The 23,224-nt window shown below is 46.4% G+C and overlaps 1 protein-coding gene and 1 pseudogene across 3 annotated transcripts in view; both read right to left on the bottom strand.

Annotated features, from left to right (window-relative positions):
* The window catches only part of KIF16B (kinesin family member 16B), a 275,553-nt gene that overhangs the window by 186,890 nt on the left and 65,439 nt on the right, over positions 1-23,224 (bottom strand). The gene's annotated exons all lie outside the window — the stretch shown is intronic.
* Positions 6,768-7,558, bottom strand: LOC132593424 (phosphoethanolamine/phosphocholine phosphatase pseudogene; annotated as a pseudogene).

Raw genomic sequence — 23,224 nt, 5'->3', positions numbered from 1 at the left:
AATTCGCCAACCTCTCTTGTAGACACTGTGCAAAGCAGTTGTGCAGATTACCTCTATACATGTTTTACTTCAGTGAGGTAAAAATGATGATTATCCCCACTTTAAGGAGGAAGCTGAGGCTTATCAAGATTGAGGAATTGGCCAAAGTCCCAAGTGGCCAAGCCAGGGTTCAACCCCAAACTCACTGGCTCAGAGCAGATGCTCTAAACCACCGAGCTCTACTGACTGGGAGCTGGGAGGATAACGTAACCCTAATGTTACATAAGCACTGGTACAAAGGTAAAGGGCAAAGCCAATCTCTGGAACGGAGGGACTCCCGCACACGCTAGGGAAACATTTCCTGAATCCCATCATATGACGGGTACCGCAGTATCACCAACATTCCCAAGATAACGTCACACCATTTGCTCTTGACACTCTGGATGAAGCCAGAATCCCCCAGCCGACTGGCCACTCGGCCGCTGCTGACCTAATCTATGTGCCATCACCGCCCTGATCCCCTCTCTAAGGACTGGCTAAGTCAGCATCTTGGCACCTCGCTCCCTGAGCTAAACAGACTTTGGAGCGCCAACCTTAGAACCTAACCGCAACCGAATGTCAATACTCGATGGACAGAGACGAGTCCAGGTTCTGAGAAACTACACATCGCTCATTTTTCAGAAGGCAACTATCTTCTAAGACAACAGGGTTTTAGCAGAAAACTTTTCACCATTTTAAGAGCAAAAGGCAACCTAAAAAGAATAAAAAAGCGCTTTTGTTCTAAGGAATCCATTAAGGCTACAGGTTTTTGTAAATTCTGGACACAAAACTGAAAAAGGACACCTGGCTTAGAGCCAAACAGCCATCCTCAGAACACAGTGAGTGTGAAGTGAGCAGTCCCCCCTTAGAGCCACAGACACAAGGCTCTCCCAAACTGCTATAAACAAGCCTGTGGAATTTTGTTTAATCCAGTATTGCCCACACTTATTTGAACGAGGGTTTTTCTCTCTCTCAAGGAACCGCATCAACACTGGAGCAGTCTATCAACAAACAGCTCCTGAGCGTCTGCTTTGTGTCAAGAACTCAACTAAGGACTAGAACCAGAAGCCAGGGAGGACACTTGTTAAATACATAACTGCAAATAATTAACCCAACATCAGTGTCCTGTAAGGGACATACACGGGGACCAGGGAAAACGCATCAGGAAGTACTGCTCGGGTGGAAGGCGCACTGGATAAACAGATTATTATCTTCTGACCTAAACTCGGACACTGACTCCCTGTGTTCAGGTGCCAGATGCTCCCAACCACGGTACAGAAAGGTTGGAGAAGACTGGCTCTAAGGCCCCATCCGTTTTGAATATTCTATGCCATTAATTCAATGTGAAATGAGAGAAATGAATAAGAGATTACAATATACTACTTAGACACTTCAGAAGACACAGTGATGGTTCAGATAATGAAACTAAACTGGAAAAATGTCTTCAGAATATATGTTCAGAATTGAAATGAGCTCTGAGTATTTTTCCTGAAGCAATAAAGCAGCTGTGAGAGCTTTAAAGGGGGAAATTCAGTCCACCCTGATCTGACACGTGCTCTTTCTCCAGCCTTGGCACCCCCATACCCCCAATCCCCTTGCTCCAAGTCTACTCAGTTTCCCCGAAAGCCCCGATTCCCCAGGGTAATGGCTTCCTCTGAGCTCCGGCCACCAGAAAGCCTTTATCACCCCAACCCAGGACTCTCAACGGCAACTCAGTTCTACACTGGCTACAAGGTCAACTCCTCTCTGAACCCTTTCTGGCATCCTCACTACCATCTTCCAGAAGGCTTGACCTGTTGACCAAGCCCTCCTTCGTGTCTCCACCAATCCTAAGACTGATTTCTGGCTGGCCTGGTCACTTATTAGCTGTGTGATGAGCTCCTTATCGACTCCAGTCCCCATTTGCTGTCATAGGACAACAAGCATTCACATGGCAGAATTGTTACAAGATTCCAATGAATTGCTACCTCGTTCCCTGAGCTAAACAGACTTTGGAGGGCCAACCTTAGAACCTAACCACAACCCAATATCAATACTCAATGGACAGAGATGAATCCAGGTTCTGAGAAACTACACATCACTCATTTTTCAGAATGCAACTATCTTCTAAGACAGCAGGGTTTTAGCAGGAAACTTTTCACCATTTTAATAGCAAAAGACCAAAAAGCAACCTAAAAAGAATAAAAAAGCGCTTTTGTTCTAAGGAATCCATTTAGGCTACAGGTTTTCACAAATTCTGGACACAAAACTGAAAAAGGACATTTGACTTAGAGCCAAACAGCCATCCTCAGAACACAGTGCTTCGAACAGTGGCTGGCACATAGCAAGCGCCTTCAGTCAAAACCACCTTCTGTTTTCCCTTTCTTCCTCCTGAACAAAATCCCACTTTCGTTAAGGACAGCAGGGGTACCAGCTGAGGAAACCATTCCCAGCCTTCCTTGCAGCCAGAAGGGGCCGTGCAGCACAGCTCCTCGATGAGATATAAGCCAAAGCTGTTGAGCAGGGATGGAAACAGGGATAAACTCTGCTAACATATGCCCCATTGCCCTTCCCAGGCCTCTTGACTAAATCTCACATGCGATTACGTGGTTGCAGAAACTGTCTTGAAACCATTGAGAGAAAGACCAAGGGAATTACACAGACCTCAGCTCTGGGCGAACCACTGAACCCTTGCCACCAGCAGCCCAGCTGTGTAGTTCTCATCCAACGAGGGGAGAAAGGACAACCCTTAACTGGCTTAAGGCACCTTTTCTCTGCACTCCAGGTGCTGTTACCTGCAGCCAAATGCATCCCTGATACAGTTAACTCTTATTAACCGAGAACCTACAACAATTGATTTCATTATTTGTTTCAAGTTTGGTTTCCCCACCAGATGGAAAGTGTCTGATTCATGTTCACACAATCTCTCTCACCAAGCAGGTGCTCACAAATGTCCAATGAATGGACAAAGTGACAACAAGGCCATCACAGTCTGTCCCTAGTTCTTTTCTAAGAGAAAAAAAGATTTTTCTTCTTCCCTCCCTAGCTAAACTGGATATACTTCAGATTATTTAGCATTTATAAAAGTGCCCACAGAGTGCCTGAAACTAAAGTTCTTTATTTAACAAGCCCTAAGAACATTATTTGCCAAGCACTGCTTTCGATGCTTTCACAAAAACCTCATTTAATCCTCATAACAACCCGATGACACAGGTACTGTTATCTCCCTTTCACAGACGAGGAAGCTGAAGCACTGTGAGGCTGAGGAAGTTGCCCAAGGTCACACAGCCAGCAACTGGCCGGGCTGGCACTGGATTCCACGCGGTCGGGTTCCAAAGTTCAAGTCCTTGACTGTTATACTCTGCTGTCTCTCAGCCACTAAGGATGGCAATGCCTCCTTCTCCCTGTTTCTACAAAAATAAGGAATGAGCTGGGAGAAAATTCATTCTGATTATCTATCAAGGTTCTTGGGTCCACAAACCAGCAGAAACCAAGGAAGAGAAAGCTGTGTCCACTATACCAAGGGTCAAGGTTACTCTCCTAGAGTAAATATGATCAAATGTACAACTGATGATAAAAAGAGAAGCAAGGAGTTGTAGATTTTCATTTTTTTAAGAATTTCTAGAGCTGAAAATCAGGAAAACTCGAGGTAAAAGAAGAAAAGCCTTTTAAGGGGCAAATATAAGCAAACAAATAAATGAATACAAATAAGTGACAACACTTTCTAATGCAAGCTAATCAAACTGACCACCTAACACCCAGATTAAGAAAAATCTTTTACCTGTAAGATATTACCCAGGTATTTGAGGCAACTTTGGAAAAAGTATTCTAAAAACTGAGAAAAAAGGCCTTCCCTGGTGGCTCCGTGGTTAGGAATCCGCCTGCCAATGCAGGGGACACGGGTTCGAGCCCTGATCCGGGAAGATCCCACATGCCGCGGAGCAACTAAGCCCGTGCATCACAACTACTGAGCCTGCGCTCTAGAGCCCACAAGCCACAACTACTGAGCCCACGTGCCACAACTACTGAAGCCCGCACGCCTAGAGCCCATGCTTTGCAGCAAAAGAAGCCACCATAATGAGAAGCCCATGCACCGCAACGAAGAGTAGCCCCAGCTCGCCGCAACTAGAGAAAGCCCCTGCACAGCAACGAAGACCTAATGCAGCCAAAAATAAAAAAATAAAATCAATTAACTTTTTTTTTTAATGAGAAAAGAACCTCCAAAAACGTGAGGGGACATATTTACATCTTTCAGCATCAATTCTCAAGGTGGCTGCAAGAAGACGTTTCTTCTACTGAATTCTTCACCATTTACCTCTCACAGATTCAGCATCCAGAAATCAGTACCCAGGCCCCAGTACACTTAGCAATACCTGCCAAGTCCTTTCAGACGAATTCACTACCAAGGACCCTGGAACTAAAAGACGGGAGGAGGGCTGGTTCTTCCATCTCCAGTGACATCTAGTGCTGAGAAACTGAAATGCACCCTGGAGCACAATATTCCTTCCAATTATCACATTAACCGCATACTATAAAATCAGAATATGCATAACTCAAAAACATATGGTTTTTTCCACAACTGGAATTGCCAGTTGTCAATTGTCTTGTAACTCCAAATTTAAAACATCTCATAAGGTTAACCCATTGAGAAGATAACAATTGTTTGAGGGGAAGAAATCACTCTGTTCTCCAATTTTTTGTTTTAAATGCAAATGTAGCTTTACTCACCAATATTAGACTAGTATGTCAGGAGATTCTGCAGACACTAAAAGACTCCTTTTAAATTTAACCAAAAAGAACTCTGGCTTAATATAACAATAAATACAAGCCATTTATTCAAAACCAACTTCAAAAATCTCTGAAGGAAAATAATTTAAATACAGATGAAACTCATTATAGGATGGCTTGCTAATTTAAATATGCCATGGGCTAAATCTTGTCTCCAGATTTTACATATTAAAATTATATTCTAAAAGATGTGGGCCAGCCACATTCTCTTTATCAAAGTAAAGCACCATTCTGGAATTAAGATCTAGGCATTTGGAAACCATTTTATAAGATAAGTAAGATATAATTAAAGAGCACTGGATTAGGAGGAAAAAACAGGATCTAGCCCTGGTTCTACCTCTAGAACTTAAAGACCAACTCAATTTCTCTTCACTTCAATTTCATTTAAGAAAAAAAGTTTTTCTTCTGTAGGATGAGGGAAGAGTTTCACCTAAATTCCTTCCTGAGCCCCTTGTTCTAACATTCTGTGTTCTGTGAACAAGATGATCTTTAAGATCTCTTTGAGTGTTTTTTTAAAATTAAACCACACACGGGCTTCCCTGGTGGCGCAGTGGTTGGGAGTCCGCCTGCCGATGCCGGGGACGCGGGTTCATGCCCCGGTCCGGGAAGATCCCACATGCCACGGAGTGGCTGGGCCCGTGAGCCATGGCCGCTGGGCCTGCGCGTCCGGGGCCTGTGCTCCGCAACGGGAGAGGCCACAACAGTGAGAGGCCCGTGTACCGCAAAAAAAAAAAAAAAAAAAAAAAATTAAACCACACACAATGACACAGCACTTTGAGGAACTCAGTACTAAGACTCAACAAAGGAGATTTGTCATTGAAATCAGTGTGGAGTATACAAAGATCTCTTTAGGATGTTTAGATGATGACCCCTGAGCTTGATCAAAGACATTAAACCACATTCACTAGGACCTTGTACTTTCTAAACCATAAGGATTGCCTGAAGCCTTTTAATTAAGATTTTTCAGAAATCACACAATTTAAGTGGGCTTTTGTCACTAAACCCGGATATTCACAAACATTCTGATCAAGTGAAGTTTTGCTACCAGAATAAGTTTAGGTTTTGGGTTTTTTTTTTTTTAATTTTCTGCCCCTTCACCTCCTTTATAGCTCTGAAACACCAAGAGGCAGGAGGGCCTTGGATTTCCACTGGCTCTGCTTTAAAACATCATGGCTTTCTGTTGCATACGGGAGGAGGGGGACTCGGAGGGCCCAGTCGGTGGGGAAACTTTGGTTAAGTCCCTGGTTCTTGCTGCATAGACGAGGCTGGGGTGCGAGGAGACATCTTCGGGCTCTGTGAGGTCCCTGGCTGGCCAGACGCGAGCCCCGGACAGTGCGCTACCTCATTCCACCCCCAGGAGGTGTCTGTTCCCTCTGGCTTTTCTTCCTGTGGGGATGCTGACAGGGTGGGGCGGGGTGGGGGAAGGGAGGCAAGGAGCGCAGTGTAGGGTCACAGCAGGTAAAGCAAGATCTAGGCCTGGGACCGTGGGCAGAGAGCACCGCTTCCCTCCGCAGGGAGTCTGGTGTGGGGGGAAGTGGGGGTGGAGATTTCGGGACCCGGGTCCCCTTGACAGAAGACTGGGGGAGGGAGGCCATGCAGCCCTAGGCAACAGTTAACCCAACGCAGCAGGAGATGTTCCTTCTCTACCCTGCCGGGGAACCCCTTCCTCCCAGCTGCGAGGACAAGGTTTTTGGAAACACTGCCACCTGCTCAGGTATGCGCACCACCCGGGTGTGGCCAGACTCCGGAACCAGCTTGCAGTGGAACAGGGGAAGGCAGCCGCCGAGCTGGGTTAACTGCATAGATGGGGACAGCTCCGAACTCCCTCCTCCTGTCCCCCCAAGTGGACGAACCTAGGATTCCAGAAATCCCCGGAGGGTCATACCAAAGCGAAAGGGGGTAATAAAGCTAGGTTTTTCTTTCCCGACCCCCACCCCCCCTTTACCCCCTCCCCGCCGGGGTGCCCCCTGCAGGCCACGTCCTCAGCACGTCTTCAGCACCTGTTGCAGACGGAGGCGCACTTCGGTGGTGGTTTCCCAGAGCACCACCCTGGCGCGGAAGGAGCTGGCCTCGGCCTTCTGCGCCTCCTGGATAAGGTGGGGCATGGGGTAGCCGTGGCGCGGGAAGGCCACGTGGCCTCCTGCCAACAGCCCCATGGGGCAGAAGTCATTGGTACCGTCGCCCACGTAGACAAGGCACTCAAAGTGCATGCCGTCGTGGGCCGGCTCGCACAAGTAGTCGCTGAGCACCCTGTGCTTGCACATGTTGGCGAGGCAGTGAGCGCATCTGTGCGCGTGGAGCAGCCCCCGTGCATCGGGCCCCGACGGGCTGCTGAAGATGCGGCAGAACAGGCCGTGGTGGCCGGCGGCACGCAGCGCCCTCTCCACGCCAAAAGTGCTGGCGTCTGAGATGAGAATAACCTCAAAGCGGGCACCCTGCCTGGCCACAAACTACAGCAGCTCGCCCATGCCGGGCGACAAGGGGATGGCCTCGTAGATGGCACGCAGGTCCCGCGGCCGCACGCCCTGCTTGCCAAGGTACTGGAAGACGCGCTGCATGTACAAGTTGTAGAAGCCTTCGCGGTAGGCGGCATGCAGGCTCTCAGGCAGCCGCTGGCCGGGCTCAGCGCGCACGATGGAGTCGTCGCTGTTTTCGTCCATGATAGTCTCGTCAAAGTCGAAGGTCAGGAGGAAGCGCGCGGCATGCCCTGCGCAGCCATCCCGCTGTCCCTAGACAGGCATCGGAGGCCAGCAACTGGGAAACACCCGCTCATTGTCAGTACATCACCCTGGGCACCACCTGTAGGGGCTGTTGACCTCCAGCCATCGTCCAGAGCTCCTCTGCTAGCTTTGTCCTGAGTGATCAAATCCTTCTGTGGTCACCAAAGAGAGTCCCTCAGAGGAAAGGGGGACAGGACCTCTGAGCTTCTCCTGCAGGGTGGGGAGCGGCAGCTGCCGAGGTCCATCCCCGCTGAGTCTGGAGGGTAAAGAGTGCGCAGAGGGGCTAGCTGAGGTATTTGGGCGCAGGATGGAGCAAGGGGTGCTTACAGAAATCGGAGGGGACGCCGTGTCTTATCCGCCCCCCGATTTCTGGGCTCCAGCTCTCACGAGTCCCTCCAGTCCTGAGGGGCCCTGAATGATGTGCATCTGGGCCGTTCCCTCCACTTCCCCGTCCCCCAGTCGAGGTCTTTGTTTAGTTTACAGGGAATGTTTATCGAAAAGGCTTTCTAAGATGAGGAAGGAGATCTAAGAAATTTAAAATCTGCCTGGAGTTTCCTACTACAATTATGGTTATTACTCTCCAACTTTGCAGAAAGGATGCTGACCTAGCTAAAAGTAACAGCTCTGTCATAGAAGAGCTGAAAAGAGACCTCAGGGGTGAGGAGACCAGGAGAAGGAGTAGTCAAACTCCACCAAGACAGGAAATGAGGGGAGTTGAACCCTAAAGACCCACCAGGTTTGGGTCTATTTCTGATCACTGCACTGGTATCCCCCAAGTATCTCAGGAGGGACCCCCCCCCCCGCCCTAGAGCATTTGTGATGAGCTGGTGTCTGAGTGAGTGACAGCTCTCCAGGATGAGTGTGACGGCTGTCCAGGAAGAGAGAGTGACGGCTGTCCAGGAAGAGAGAGTGACGGCTCTCCAGGACGAGTGAGTGACGGCTCTCCAGGAAGAGAGAGTCACGGCTCTCCAGGAAGAGTGAGTGACGGCTCTCCAGGAGGAGTGAGTGACGGCTCTCCAGGAAGAGTGAGTGACAGCTCTCCAGGATAGGGTTGTGGGGAGGAAGTCTACGCACAGACAACGTGAGGGGAGCTGGAGAAGGCTGGAGCAGCACCCGGTGACAGAGGAGAGGAAACACGGGACAACTCACTTGGTGACAAGGTCCGAGGAGAAGTCATTTGGGAAAGAGGCTAATTAAAAATAATGGTAATAAGGTTTGTTTTTTATACCATCAGGAAATTCAAAACAGAACCACCATGTGATACCACTGCACACCCAACAAAAATGGCAAAAAAAAAGGACAGAAAACAGCAAATGTTGGGGAGGAGATGGAACCCTCACACGTGGCAGGTGGGAGTGCGAATGGTACAACCACTTTGGAAAACTATTTTCAGTACCTACTAAAGAAGAGCGGACACCCGCTCTATTGACCCAGTAATTCTTCTAGGCATACACCCATCAGAAACATGTACATTCGCTCACAGTACATACAGGAAGGTTCACAGAAGCACTGTTTCTAACAGCCCAAACCAGGAAACAACCCAAATTCAAAGAGTAGAATGAATAAACTGTGATACAGCCACATTATATAATACTATGCAACAATGAAAATAAACACAACTTTGCAAAAAACATAGACGGATCTCACAAACACAATGCAGAACAAATGAAGCCAGTCACCTAAAAAATACGTTCTGTATGGTTCCATATGTATAAAGTTTGAAAGCAGGATAAACCAAGCTATGCTTTTAGAGTTAAGCCAGACATCTTCCTTGGAGGGAGGAATGACTAGAAGGGGGCACAGCAGGGACACCCAGGGGCTGATCACGTTCTGTTTCTTCCCCCAGACATGGGGCATATGGGTGCATTCAGTTTATGAAAATCCATCAGGCAGGACAAACGATTTGTGTAACATGCCATACGTACATGATACATAAATGCCCGGACTGAGAACAGCGCTCAGGGCACGTTCACAAAGGAAGAGTGGTCCAGAACAAAAGAAGTCCCGCAGCAAGGGGCCAAAAGGAAGCCATCTGGGACCCAAGCCCAAGATAGGGGACCCACAGGGATAATTCCATGCAGCCTCCTGAGAAAGAACCCACATCCTTCCCAAACAGAAGGAAATCTGAGAGCTCACCTCACCAGCCCACCTGGTCATGACTGAAAAAAATGAGACACAGAGAGAGAGAGAGAATAATTTGGTCAAAGTCACACAACTAGTTAGGGATAAATCCAAGTGTAAAAGCCGGGTCACCTCAGTTAAGACAACTTAACTAATTATAAAATAGTCAAGATATTTCAAAAGAATGAATTGTGCAACCACTCAGAATGGGTAAAAACTCAAGAAAGGACACAGCTTTTATCCATTTCATTCAAACGAGATAAGCAGTGAAAGGTGACAGGTGCACAGGACATCCACACACAGGAGAAGGGGAACCTCAAAAAAAGGGGAGGAAAAGGCAATCTTGGAGAAACTGGGAACATGGCACACTGACTGTGGATGAAATACAGCAAAACCAGAACTGCACCTCCTTTCCTCGTATGTAGCACTCAAAAAAATAACACTTTGCACATCTGGACCACTTTTCCTCGCCAGAGAGCACATTTCAGATCTCTGTTTTATAAACAACCATCATTGTAGTAGAGGGCAATAGAACAACTGTACAAAAGCCAGTCTCATATGAAGTAAAATATTACCTACAAAGGTAGACAGGAACATACAGCTGGTTGGATACAGTTCCAAAAAAAAAAAAAAACCTGAAATATGCTCAGAGAAATCATTAATATAAGAACAAAGCTAATAACACATCAGGAAAAAAAAATTATACCCAGGGAAATAACCACGACTCTGGGCTTAAGAAAAAGGCTAGAAACGAGCCAAGGCAGAAGAAATGACTACGCACAACCTTGGTGGAAATAAAACACATCAGAGTCGTGATTAAAGAAAGAGCGTTACAAGATGCAGAAGGAAACCTGAGCTTTTGCTTTAGGGAAAGCAAATCGTGCCTTGACATTTATAGAGATAACAGAGCAGATGGTGCTTAAACAGTGGCCACCAGCCATGCTGGTTTTTAAAACACTGATGAACAACCAAATTCACGGCAAATTCAGGCTCACTTTTTCAGACAACTTTTTTTCATCAATCTTTAAACACGAAAAAACCAAAAAGACAACGGTCAGAGAAAGACAAAAAAAAAAAAAAAAAAAGCCAATGAATTAGAACATGAAAAAAAAAGTGAGGTCAGTTTGGAACAATTAAGAACTAGACAGCATAGTGGGGACACAAGCAAACTTTGAGACAGGGTTCAAATGCTGACCTCACCTATTCCTTCCTTAACTGAGTGCCCTCTGGGCCTCAGTTTCCTTGTCTATAAAGTGAAAAAATATATATTCCCCTTGCATAAGGCTGCTGAGCAGAATGCGTGTGTGTGGCTATCAAGCACTTGCGATCTGGCTAACAACTCATTCGTTTAAATTTTAAACTGCACTCAGTTAAGTGACTGGAAAACTTTTACACATGTTTGGAACATACATTGCAGTGAGAATCTACTTTTCAACTGTAAATTTAATAAAATCAAAATACAGATCAATTGTATCCAATGCAAATTTAGCACTGAATTGAGAGGCACTGTAAATGTAAACTTCACGCCACGTCGAAGATTTTAAAAAATTATGTTCCTCACTAATAATTTTTTTTTTTTTTTGGCTGTACGCGGGCCTCTCACTGTTGTGGCCTCTCCCGTTGCAGAGCACAGTCTGCAGACGCGCAGGCTTAGCGACCATGACTCACGGGCCCAGCCGCCCCGCGGCATGTGGGATCTTCCCGGACCGGGGCACGAACCCGTGTCCCCTGCATCGGCAGGCGGACTCTCAACCACTGCGCCACCAGGGAAGCCCTCACTAATAATTTTTATATTGATTATCTGTCAAAATCATAAATTTTTCATATAATGGGTTAAATAAAATGTACTGTTAAAATTAATTTCAACTGTTTCTTTTTAAATGTGGCTATTAGAAAATCTGAATTCCCGTATGTGGCTTGGACTACATTTCTATTAAACAGTGCTGGCTTAGAACAACGCCTGGCACACAGGAAGAGGGCAGTAAATATTACCCACTATTATCCCTATCAATATTATCAATATTAATTATTAAATGCAAGGCAGTTTGAGGGGGTCCAAAAACAATTTAAACATGTCTCTACCTCAGAGTCTGGCAAAGGAAAACCAGACTTACTACAATAGATTTACAGAAGACAAATCATTAAATACCTAGCTGTGAGAAAAGAGGACTTGCAGGGAAAAAAAACCACAAAGAATGTACTCAGCTCACTGAAGACCTTCAAAATTGTCATTCTAAAAATCTACAGAAATCAGAATTTGTGTTACCTACCCAGTTAGACTAGATCCAGATGACAACAGAGAAAACAAACATTACATGAGGTACCCACACAGACTAAAGGCAAACATCTGCTGTTTGTGGACTGGGGGCAGGAGGGGGTGGGCGGGGAGAAAGGTGCTCCTGCTGAGTCCAGACCTGATCCACTGGGGCAGGGGGCCCAGTGAATGCACACACCCAACAAAACACGTTCCAGTATGTTCCTAGAAGCGCTATTCATAATAACCAAAAGATTGGAGATACGAACCCAAATGGAGCTAGCCAGCAGGAGAATGGATAAAAAGAACGTGGTACAGTCACATAATAAAGAAGAAACTACTACGAAACACGGCAAGGATGAATCTTAAAGACAACAGGCTGCACAGAAGAAGCCAGAAACGAACATAGGACATACTGCAGGAACTCAGGAAGGCAAAACTCATCTACATAACAGTTGTCAGAACATCTCTGGGAGAGGAGGACAGGAAGTAACCGACTAGGGAGGGACAAGAGGGAACCTCTGGGGAGTAGGAAATATTCTGTATCTCAACCTGGGTGGGGGTTACAGGGGTGCACACACAGATGACAACTCATGAGCTGGACACTTCAGACGTGTGCTCTTTTACACGTTCACCAAGTTGCACACTTCAAATGTGCACACTTTGTGTATGCTGAGCCTCAATTTAAAAAAATAAACGCAAACAGCTTTTTAAAAGGTCCTGTGAACAAACCACCCTATTTAACAACAAATAATCTATTCAGCTGAAATTTCTGTTCAAATAGCATCCCCCAACGTCTCCATATGCCTGCATGAGTGTGCCATTCGGGGACTACAAAACCCTGCAAGAACTTACACGTGCCATTTTTTCCTGGGAGCCCTCACCCATGCGATACACATGTCGAGATGTGCTTCAGGGGATAATCTTCCACACACCTAGGCTTGTGGGTCACAACTCCCGTGAGGCTCAGGGCACTTGTTTAAAAATAGAGATTTGGGGGTACCATCCCCAACATCTCTCCTTCCACGACACTGCAGAGCCCAGAAGATGGTCTTTTAAAAAGGCCCGCAAGGTATTCTGAGTGGAAACCGCTTCCGTATGGAAAATCAACTTGCATGACGTGCAGAATAACTGGTATTTAGGTTGCTTTGGATGAGAAACTGGACTTAGCAACTGAAAGATCATAGCAAGTTCTGTTGCTTCATTTCAGTCCCCCAATCTGCTGGAAATGCCAGTGTAATTTTTACTTTAATAGCAAGGACAAGAAAGGCTTAAATATAATTCATTAATATAGAGTAGACTGGATCTAGAAGAAAATGAGCATCTTTGGTGATATCTGTGTTGTTAGATTCTTTCAAGGAGAAATCACAGCTGTTTGGAAACCACTCCTCTTACACACAGATGACTTGCTCAGGAAGGCTGTTTTTATCTGGTAAAGCTGGCGCTACAAAGTATTACATAAGACAGTAGAAATCTATAACCATCCCCCCCCCGCAAGTATCAGAATATTCTGATAATAAATATTCACATGCAACCTAGCTCCATATTTGCTTTTCAGTTGCTGCCCATTGCTAATGGTCCTGTCTTACAGATACATACTTCTTAAAACCACCACTTTTGCTAAGAGACTTGGAGTTCTACTGCCTGGAGTTAAGAGAAACGATGGTCATCCTTCGATGACGCAAAGGCAAAATCAACCCGGATGCTAAGGAACAGTAATCTCCTAAAACCTGCTGTTGTGCTACAAATGGAGGGCAGTGCCAACTCGTCACTCATAGCAACGGTTGCTAGGCAGACTGGGCTGGGAAGCATCAAGCTAAAGGGGTCAACGGGAAATTAAGCCAAATTCAAAACCACATACGAAAAGCTGAAGAAGAGAACAGACGCTCATTCAGAGCTCATTTTAAATCACATAATCAACCTGGAAAAGGGAAGAGAAATGTGTTTAAATATGTGGAATTCATTGTGGGCCATCCTTCAATTCTAACACCAGAGAAGAGCGATTTCTCCTGTATGGAATGTTCCCACCATGGTACAGATACTCAGGGGCCCTTTCACATAGTCTTCCACCTGAATACAGGACTTCAGAGTCATAAAGGAAGTGTTTGAAAATATTTTCTCTTAAGAAATAAAAGAACACTTCAACTAAGTTGCATCTTCTGTTTGCCTTTAATATATTCCACATTACAGTAAGTGACCAGGTTCTACGTCCAGCAGAAAACGCGGATGGTGTCACCAAGATTCGCCTGCCCCCAGCCCACCCCACGGTGCACAGCAGCTGCAGTGAATGGGCCTGACCTCAGTCCAGCTCAAAGGTGGTTGTCTCAAGCAATCAGCATAATCGATTCTCTTCTCAAAGTGATTACTGGAGATAACCCAAGTCTAAGCCAGTCAGCACCGGGCCCCAGGGATCGGTTCACAAATGCATCAACCAATCAGTGCAAAGCTCAGAACTTTGCTGGAGACTCTGAAACCCAGACTCTGAAACCCAGACTCTGAATTTAGATGGTGTGATGGGTAAATATAAAGCTATAATTGCTGCTCTCACTTGGCCATTCTGAGAGCCTGAAGACGAAGTCATTACACCAAAAAGGCAAAACCAAGAACAGTCCCAGAGAACCAGAGCCAGTGCCCTGGTCAAACCGTGCCTAATTTCTACCCTACCGCCTGTCCACTCCTCTTCTACCATTTAAGCCAGTTTGGAATTGGGTTTTCTGTTATTCAAAATTAACAAACATAAAATACCACATGATAAAATGTCTTATGAGTAATGCCCTGTTGTAGCTGCATAAAACTATACTTTTAAAAGTTTGCATATACACAAGTTCTGGCTTTTCTGACCAATTGAGAAGACATATATTACTGTCAAGCCAGTTTCACATGTAAGAGGATGGATTTGGAGAAAATGAAACAAGTAAGAAAAATGGTCAATTGTATGTTAAATCTAAAAAAGCCTGAGCTCACAGATACAGAGAACAGATCGGTGGTTTGGTGGTTGCCAGAGGGGACAGTGTATGAAATGAAAGGGGTGAATGTGGTCAAAAGGTACAGACTTCCAGTCACAAAATAACGTCCTGAGGACGCATTGTACAGTATGGTGACTACAGTTAATAACGCTTATTGCATTATTTGAACATTGCTACGACAGTAGATCTTAAAAAAGTTCTCATCACAAGAAAAAAATGTAATTATGCTAAAGAATGTTAACCAGACTTATTGTGGTGATCACGTCACAAAATATACAAATAGTGAACCGTTATGCTGTACACCTGAAACTAATATAATGTTAGGTGTCAATAATATCTCAATAAGAAAGAAAAAGGAAAAACGGGCTAACATTACTATAATGCTTACAACACTGACTACGGACACTGTTCTCACCTTATAGGACAGGTACCATTACCATCTGCATCTTACAGTGAGGTTCTGAGACACAGAAAGGGACCGAATATGCAGACATACTGTGCATGTTGTGTCTGTCAGAATACACACAGACACAAGTCATCAGACCAGGCGGGCAAAGGACGAGCGCCTCGCTCCCAGCTCTCTCTACCTCCACCCACTCCTCTCCGAACTCACGACTCTCAGGACTGCTCCAAGGTGAGTTAAGTATGTTCCCGGGGGACATGAACAATAAACTGATTGTACCATGAAATGGTCGCCTTTTAAGCTTTCTTGACAACGAAACCAAGTTCCTACAGTCTAGCACCCGCAGTGAGTTCAGGTGCACATAAAGCACACTTCCATATGACCAGGCAATCTTCTCCTCCCTGGCCGTGGCAATAAATAGGCAGTAAGAGCCTGTCAGCGTATACACCTCACTGCAAAAGATCAGAAGGAATATCCCATATGAATTCAAAATAATTTATCATGGTTCCAACATTTAACGGGGCGCATTTGACTTATTTCTGAGCCTTACTGCTCCAGAAACGCTATTCAAAAGTAAGAACCAACCTATACTTGCAATACCTTTATTTATGAGCAGCTCATTCAAGACGAAAACTGCCATGGAAAATAAGGTAGGCTTGGCGTTATTAACAGCATCAGAGTTGGTTCTGGGAACAGCTCGCTTAGCCTCTGACCCGGCCACGTTCTCCATCGACCTCCAGTGCCGTAGTGCCGACAGTCATCTCCCCTATTAATTATCAAACCCCAGTTTCAGAGAACAATGAACGTTATTATTTCTCCTTTCATCTTAAACAGCTGCAAGAGCAGAACTTGACAAAGAGGAGAACACACAGTCTGATGGAAATTAACAGCCATAGTCTAACTTTAATGAGAGGTCAACAAATTAACAACCGCGTACTATATCAAGTGCGATAACATCTTCTTCCTCGTGTTTCAGATCAAGAACCAGCCAACGAGACAGTATGTGTGAATGCACGACAGACAGACAAAGGGCTTTGCACGTGGGGGTACTGACGGTGACTTCTGTTCAAACAGACACGGAGTCATTCACATTAGTCCGAGCATTAAAGAAAGCAGGGAGACAAAAAATTTCTCCTAAAGCTAGAAACAGTATGCGTGACTGTCTTATTAGGTCAGAATTTTGAACCATCAAATGCCCAAATGGCTGCTAATAAGGAAGGTGCCCCATGGCTGGGTCACTAAGGAGGAGACGTCTCCTCCTTAATCCAAAATCTAAGCAAATCAATGTCCATAAATAGAATGCTATCCTCGAGCTACCCGCAGGTTCAATTCTTGTACCAAGAAGAGGTTAAGATTAACTGATTCTAAAGGAGACACAGGCCACAAAAAGTGTCACCTCTCCATCACTTTGTCTGTGAGTTACCGAGAAACCAGAGTACCCAGTGCCCTGGGCAGCAGGAGCCCAGAGGCCCACAGACCTGACCGGCTGAGCAGCCGTCCCAGGTATCAGTGCTGCTTCCAAATCCATCACACACTCCCCAACACACGTCTCCTCCACAAAATGGAAAACTGCAGACAGCAGGAAAAACTTGTTTTATAGGATGCCATAATCTTCCAGAGACAAAAGTTCAGCTGATTGATTCTACCATAAAACAGAAATAAGTTGGTTTCAAGTTTGCCTCTCCATGAAATTCGAGCTCAGAAAATCTGACGCCAGTAAAGGATTCCAATTTCATTTTACTCTATTTCTTATTAGTCAAAACATTCTGAAAAAGTAAAAAAAATTTCTTCCATCAATGTGTGACCCACTCCTGCCAGGGCTACGCCTGTAGTAACCTGCCTCTTCTGCTCCCCAGAGAAGGGACGGTAAAACACCAGCACAATTTAAGAGGAAATCACTTGCATTAGGATCCCATCATCACGTAGATTCAAATACGCGCCATCCTCCACGTTCAACTCAGTATTGTTTACCGTAAGAAAAACAACCCATATAATTAATGTCCAGGAAAAAAAAAACAACAACACTTTAATTCAACTTCTACTTGCAGAAATCGCTCACTTTTCCAGGACCAGCCTCTGTGGGCAGCCTGCTTCCTCACTCCAGCCGCCCGCCCCATGCCAAACCACAGTCGGATACCCCGTGCAGAGCCATGAAAACATAAAAGCAAGTCAAACACTAGAGTAATCAAAGGATGTGTTTTCAGTAAGGAAGAGACCCTATTCATTAAAAACTGAGCAGAATAACCAATGCTGGGGGATTCAACAGAGCGCGGTCTCGGGGCTCCGAGCACCACACGGCAGCCAGGCTCTAAACAGACCCTGCACAGAGCGGCGGTCCCTTCTGCTGCACCACCTGTCAGACGCCGGAGAGCTGCCCCCTGAGGTCCACACGCGCTGTGATTTATCCTGCAGTGCAGAGTTCAAGGAGTTATTTGCAAGTCAGGTAACATATCTCTGAGGGTTTCATTTTAATCATTTAGAAAACGCTAGAACAGAGAAACTAAAACATGTCCAGAGTGGACAAACGAAAAAGGTGCATACAGGGTGGGGTGGGGTGAGAGAAAGTGAGAGTGAGAGGACAAAGAATCGGGGGACTCCTCATGACTTGAAACAATTCATCAGCAATAAGACATACGGGATCTATAAAAAGTCAGGCCAAAAGGGACATTAAGGGGTATTAAGTAGCCACTTTATAAACCACTTCAAACACTAAGCAGCCAGCGCCACATTGAAGCCGTGGGAAAGGAGAGCCGACACAAAGGCTTCGGAAATGCACGGACCCCAGGCCTAGTAGAAGCCGGATTTATCACAACATTAAGTTCCAAGACCCCAAAGTTATCACAGCTTAAGACAAATTCAGCAGGATGAAAAACACATTGGGGTAGCAGTCTAAGACACTAGAAAGACAGACCAAAAAGAAGAGTACCGTTGACACAGGTTCTGAGCAGCTGGCAGTGCCAGGCAGGAGATGGGGTGCAGACTCCGGTATCAGACAGAAATATCAGGCATTTGCATCCCGGGGGCTTTAAGACAGGGAACTGGTTACTCGGCTAAAGGAAGAGCTGGGAAGCCAGCGGGGATGGCGAGGCCACCCGCAAACTGATAAGGAAACCAGCATCACCCCTGGGTAGGAGGGACAGGGGAGAAGGTGTTTCTGGAAGCCAGGGCTGCATCACCAGGCAGCACCACACCAGGGATGGGCCGTGTGGATTCTGCAGGAAAACGGTGCAGACAAGGTCTGGTTTCTCCCTCCAACCCTCACACAGTGAGTCCCACTCAGGAAAGGGCAGTCCACCCCGTCAGCTCTCCACCAGACAGGGCAGAGAAGAAGGGGAAAAACGGAAATGAGGGCAAAGGAGCCCAAGACGGCCCCACCTTTCCTTCCTCAGCTTTTCAGGTCCTGCACTCAAACCATAAGGTGCAGACCCATCACCTGGGCATCTTATTAAAATACAGATTCTGACTTAGGAAGTCTGCAGTGGGGCCTGAGAACCTGCAATTCTAACCAGCTCACAGGTGATGCTGACGCTGCTGGTGCGGAACCACACACTGAGCAGCAAAGGTCTAACTGACCCAAATGAAAGACTGGACTATAATCAAAAGGAATGCAGCCACATTCCTTCCAAGAATGAAAAATACACAGTCATATACGAGCCTTTCAAACAGGAGTGAGACAAACAGGACGGAATGTACAGGCAGGAGCATCACCAGGGCAAGACCACTGCCTGCACAACACCCCGTGTTACTTTTCCCACTGTCTCATCAGGTTTGCGCGGTTCAAGGTTGTTATGGGCTGAAACGTGTTCCCCTAAAGTTCATATGTTGAAGCCCTAAGCCCCAGTATCTCAGGATGTGACTACATTTGGAGATACAGCCTTTAAAGACGTAATTATGTTAAAAAGAAGCCATTAGGCTGAGCCCTAATCCAATCTGACCAATGTCCTTATAAGAAGAGGAGATTAGGACACAGAGGGCGACCAGGGCTACAGGCACACAGAGAAGAGGCCACGTGAGGGCCCAGAGAGCAGGCAGCATCCACTAGCCAAGGAGAGAGGGAGGCTTCAGGACAAAGCAACCCTACCGACACCTTGACCTTTGACTTCTAGCCTCCAGGACTGTGAGCAAATAAATGTCTGCTGTTTAAGCCACCCAGTCTGTGATGTTTTGTTTTGACAGCACTAGCAAACTAATATAAAGGTTTTGGGTTTTTTTCTTGTTACTACTTTAATCCAGTAAGTTTTCACCGTATGCCTGCTCTGTGAGAAGCGGAGTTCTAGGAGCTGGTTCACAGAATGATCAAGAGACAGTCCCTGCCCAGATTCTGCTCCTGTTTAGAGGGAGAAACTAAGACCACCAAATTCCGATTATGATGAATGCTGTGACAAAGGCAGAACGAAATGCCTTTACAAAAGCCAGAGGAAAACAAAATCATTTTATCCGGTAAGTGGGAGAGAAGAGTGACCAGAGAGAGCTTCATGGTGGAATCGTAGAGAGGGGAGCGTCTCAAATGAGGGAGCAACATAGGCAAAGGCCAAGAGACCCCCAGAAACCCAACACCCAGTGCACACAGGGACCAGTGAGACACCTGGCCGGGAAGGGCGGGGGCCCGGGAGCGCGGGGCGGAGCCAAGAAGGAGCTCAGTGCCCCTGGGGGCCAGGCAAGGGAGTCTGAACTTTAATTTATAGAAATGGAGATTAATGAAAATGAGGAAGGTAGATTAAGGGGCAAGAGAGTGCATACACAGCGTAGGCTGTAGACGATAATAGAGCCCACATTACCTACCTGCCTAAGAAAGGTCTCCTCAAGATGAACACACTCTCCACTGTCATTAGCTACTTATATCGTAACCCCGAGCAATTTATCACCTCTTGTGACCTGGGTATAACGAACAGGTTGCCATCCGCCCGACTTCCAAGCTGGGGACAAGGATGTGTGACACTGTGGGTAAGTGTCACAACCCACCAGTGACTCAGAAAGAGCCCTGAAGCCTGAGACAGAGCTGGCAGATCAAAGCCCGAGGCACGCGCGTTATCACCACGGCGCCACCAGCCCGGCTGCAAACAGCCGGCACCTCTTTTTTTTTTTCTTTTTTGCGGTACACGGGCCTCTCACTGTTGTGGCCTCTCCCGTTGCGGAGCACAGGCTCCGGACGCGCAGGCTCAGCGGCCATGGCTCACGGGCCCAGCCGCTCTGCGGCATGTGGGATCTTCCCGGACCGGGGCACGAACCCGCGTCCCCCTGCATCGGCAGGCGGACTCCCAACCACTGCGCCACCAGGGAAGCCCCCAGACGGCACCTCTTGTCCGAGCGCCTTTCACCCCTTCTCCACCCCACTCAACACGCCTAGGCCTTCACTCATCCCCAGCAAGGAAAGCCACAGACCAGATCACAAACAAGGGAACAAAGTCACTCCTTGGTTTCTGAGCCTCTAACAGCTCGGGCAAGAAAAAGCAACAAGGCAGGCTCTCACTGCGCCAACAGGCACCGAAGTATCCCTGTATCTCCCTTCCGTCCCCTGGACGGTCTCACTCTCAGTCTTCCCCCCAGAGGTCTCTCCTTGGATGTTCAGGATTTGGGGCTTGCAGAGTAAACGACCAAGCCCTGATGATGAAGATAATCCTGGGAATTTACTGCTTCACTGAGCCTGTCTCTACAACATGGGCAAATGCAGTAGAGGAGCAAGTTCCCAGAATTTAAAGATCTGTATTTTAACAGGGGCCTGTGTCGATTAAACCACTGATCTCAAAGCAGGATTATACACTTACACCCTTGCCGTGGCCCTTTCGTGGGTGAAATACACTTCTTCCCCTGTGACTTTCTATTCAGCCAAGTGACTTGCTTTGGCCATGATACAAGCAGAAGCTTGAAATGTGCTTGCAAGACCAGGCCCACCTGCTTCTACCTGGGCCGTGACCGTAAGTCATGTTCTGGACAACCACCCAGTCCCACAGAAGGAGAGACAGACCTGGAGGCCGCCCATAGCCGGGATCCAAGCCCAGCCAGCCCAGCCCAGCCGACCCCCAGCCAACGTGCATGTGAGCGAGGGAAAATAAATGTTGTCCGAAGCCGCTGGGTTGGAGTGGGTTCTATGCAGCATTACTGGAACAAGAGCTGATGAAGGAGAAGTCAGACAGCAAAAATACGGGAATCACACAAACCACACAGATACAAACTCATCGAAAAACAATCTCTTTCCCCATCGATTTCCAAAGAATGTTTTCAAAAACATTTGAGTAGCTCTCTTCTTCCCCTCAGGCCTCAGGCACTGTCTTCCAATAGGAGATGAAGACAGCTCTTAAAATACCAAATGTGAGCAGAAAACAAGTCCAGATTTAAAACACAGACCCCAGCAGAGAAATCTACAAAGGGCTTGCCAGCTCAAACGAAGGGAAAAATCTGAAATATCATTAGCCTTTCTCATAACCTTTAACACCTAGCACACAACACCTCTCTATTCTCATCTCAGACGTTATAAAAAATAAAAATAGTAAGATTTATGAAAAACAGAATTGGAATTGAAGGAGGATTTCGTTTCCAGGCCCGGAATAACATTATGAGCAAAAGTTCAGGGGTTCGCCATGGTGACTCAGTGTGGATAGCTCTGCAAGGCTGTTGTAAAACCCCTACCACGGTGACGAGGCGAGACCAGGTAGATGGGCTGCGATCTGCATTCACTGCAGCATTGCCTTCTGTGCTAAAAGGCACTATGTATACTAATGGCTTTTCAAACAGCTAGCTACTAGATTTCTCCCTTCCTTACGTGCAGCAGATTTCAGTCCTCCCTTTCTGGCAAATTTGCTGAGGAAAGTATACGTGGTGCCTTGAACGGTCCAGCGGCTGGGCTACGTAAGTCTGGCGCTGCAGCACTACTTCTCCGAGTTGATGCAACATAAACGATGAAAACAGTCACATCTTTGCTGGTGCTTATTCCCCACCTGACTCTTCAGAATTGCAACTGAAGTCTTTGCTCAGTTTCCTGCACAAAAACCTCTCAAAACAACAAACGCTGAGAAAGTACCTCAAAATAACACAACATTATCATCATCATCAGGAGGAAAGAAAAGTCTGGACGCAGAAGCCTCACTCACTGCAGGGCTTTCTGCAACTGGAAAGAATATCTCCAGGACCAGTCATGACCCATGGCCACCGAGGACTGCAGCTCAACCCCACTCATGAGAAGTAAGCTTTTTAGCCCCCAGAGCAGGCCAGCTTGCTAAATGGTACAAGGAAACTATACATAATGTAATGCTGACCCCACTCTCAGAGAGAGTGACTCAATGGCTACTCCAGGTCTTCAAAAGTTTCCCCTGTGAAACGGTCACCAGGTGCCCCCTCTTCACGTGAACGGCGTCCAAGTCAGGCTTCTGCCAAGACACATACCTAAACCTCATCTATCCAGCCTCGCCCATATTCAAGGGAGATTCCGTCCTCTGGGAAAGTTTTACCTCAACAGACCTCAAAAGCAAACCCAGGATTCACCAATCACCTCTGAATCGTCTTCTCTCATGTGTAAGGACAGACAGACGCTATCAAAGCATAAAATTCCAGTCTGAACCTCAAACCTAACGTGGCTGACCCTCCACGGATGACACGAGTTTCCTACGACCTCAGCAAAAAATGGGACCACAAAGAAACGTGTATTTTGAAGCACAGAGTATGAAACTCGGAGGCCATTACTGACATCTTTTCACCATGAATCTTGCCAAGAATGCAGACCATCACTGCCTAGCCTTTGAGACATACAGAGAAAAATTCCAATAGGAAATTACTAGTTGAGAAATTTCTGAAGTCTAGCCATGCTATGCACACATATTCCACAATACTGCCATGAGAAGTATTTTTTTTATTTAACATATTGCTTTTATACTGGGTTTCACAAAAGCAGAAAGGCAAAGTGGGTGCCCTTGAATATTAAATGGAATTTAATATGTGCTGACTCAAAAATGGAAGAACTCCACAAGTGAGAGCAAATATC

Source organism: Globicephala melas, chromosome 15, assembly GCF_963455315.2.
Source record: "Globicephala melas chromosome 15, mGloMel1.2, whole genome shotgun sequence".
Classification (NCBI taxonomy): Eukaryota; Metazoa; Chordata; class Mammalia; order Artiodactyla; family Delphinidae; genus Globicephala; species Globicephala melas.
Note: the sequence above shows the minus strand (reverse complement) of the source record. Positions and strands in the feature narration are given on the sequence as shown.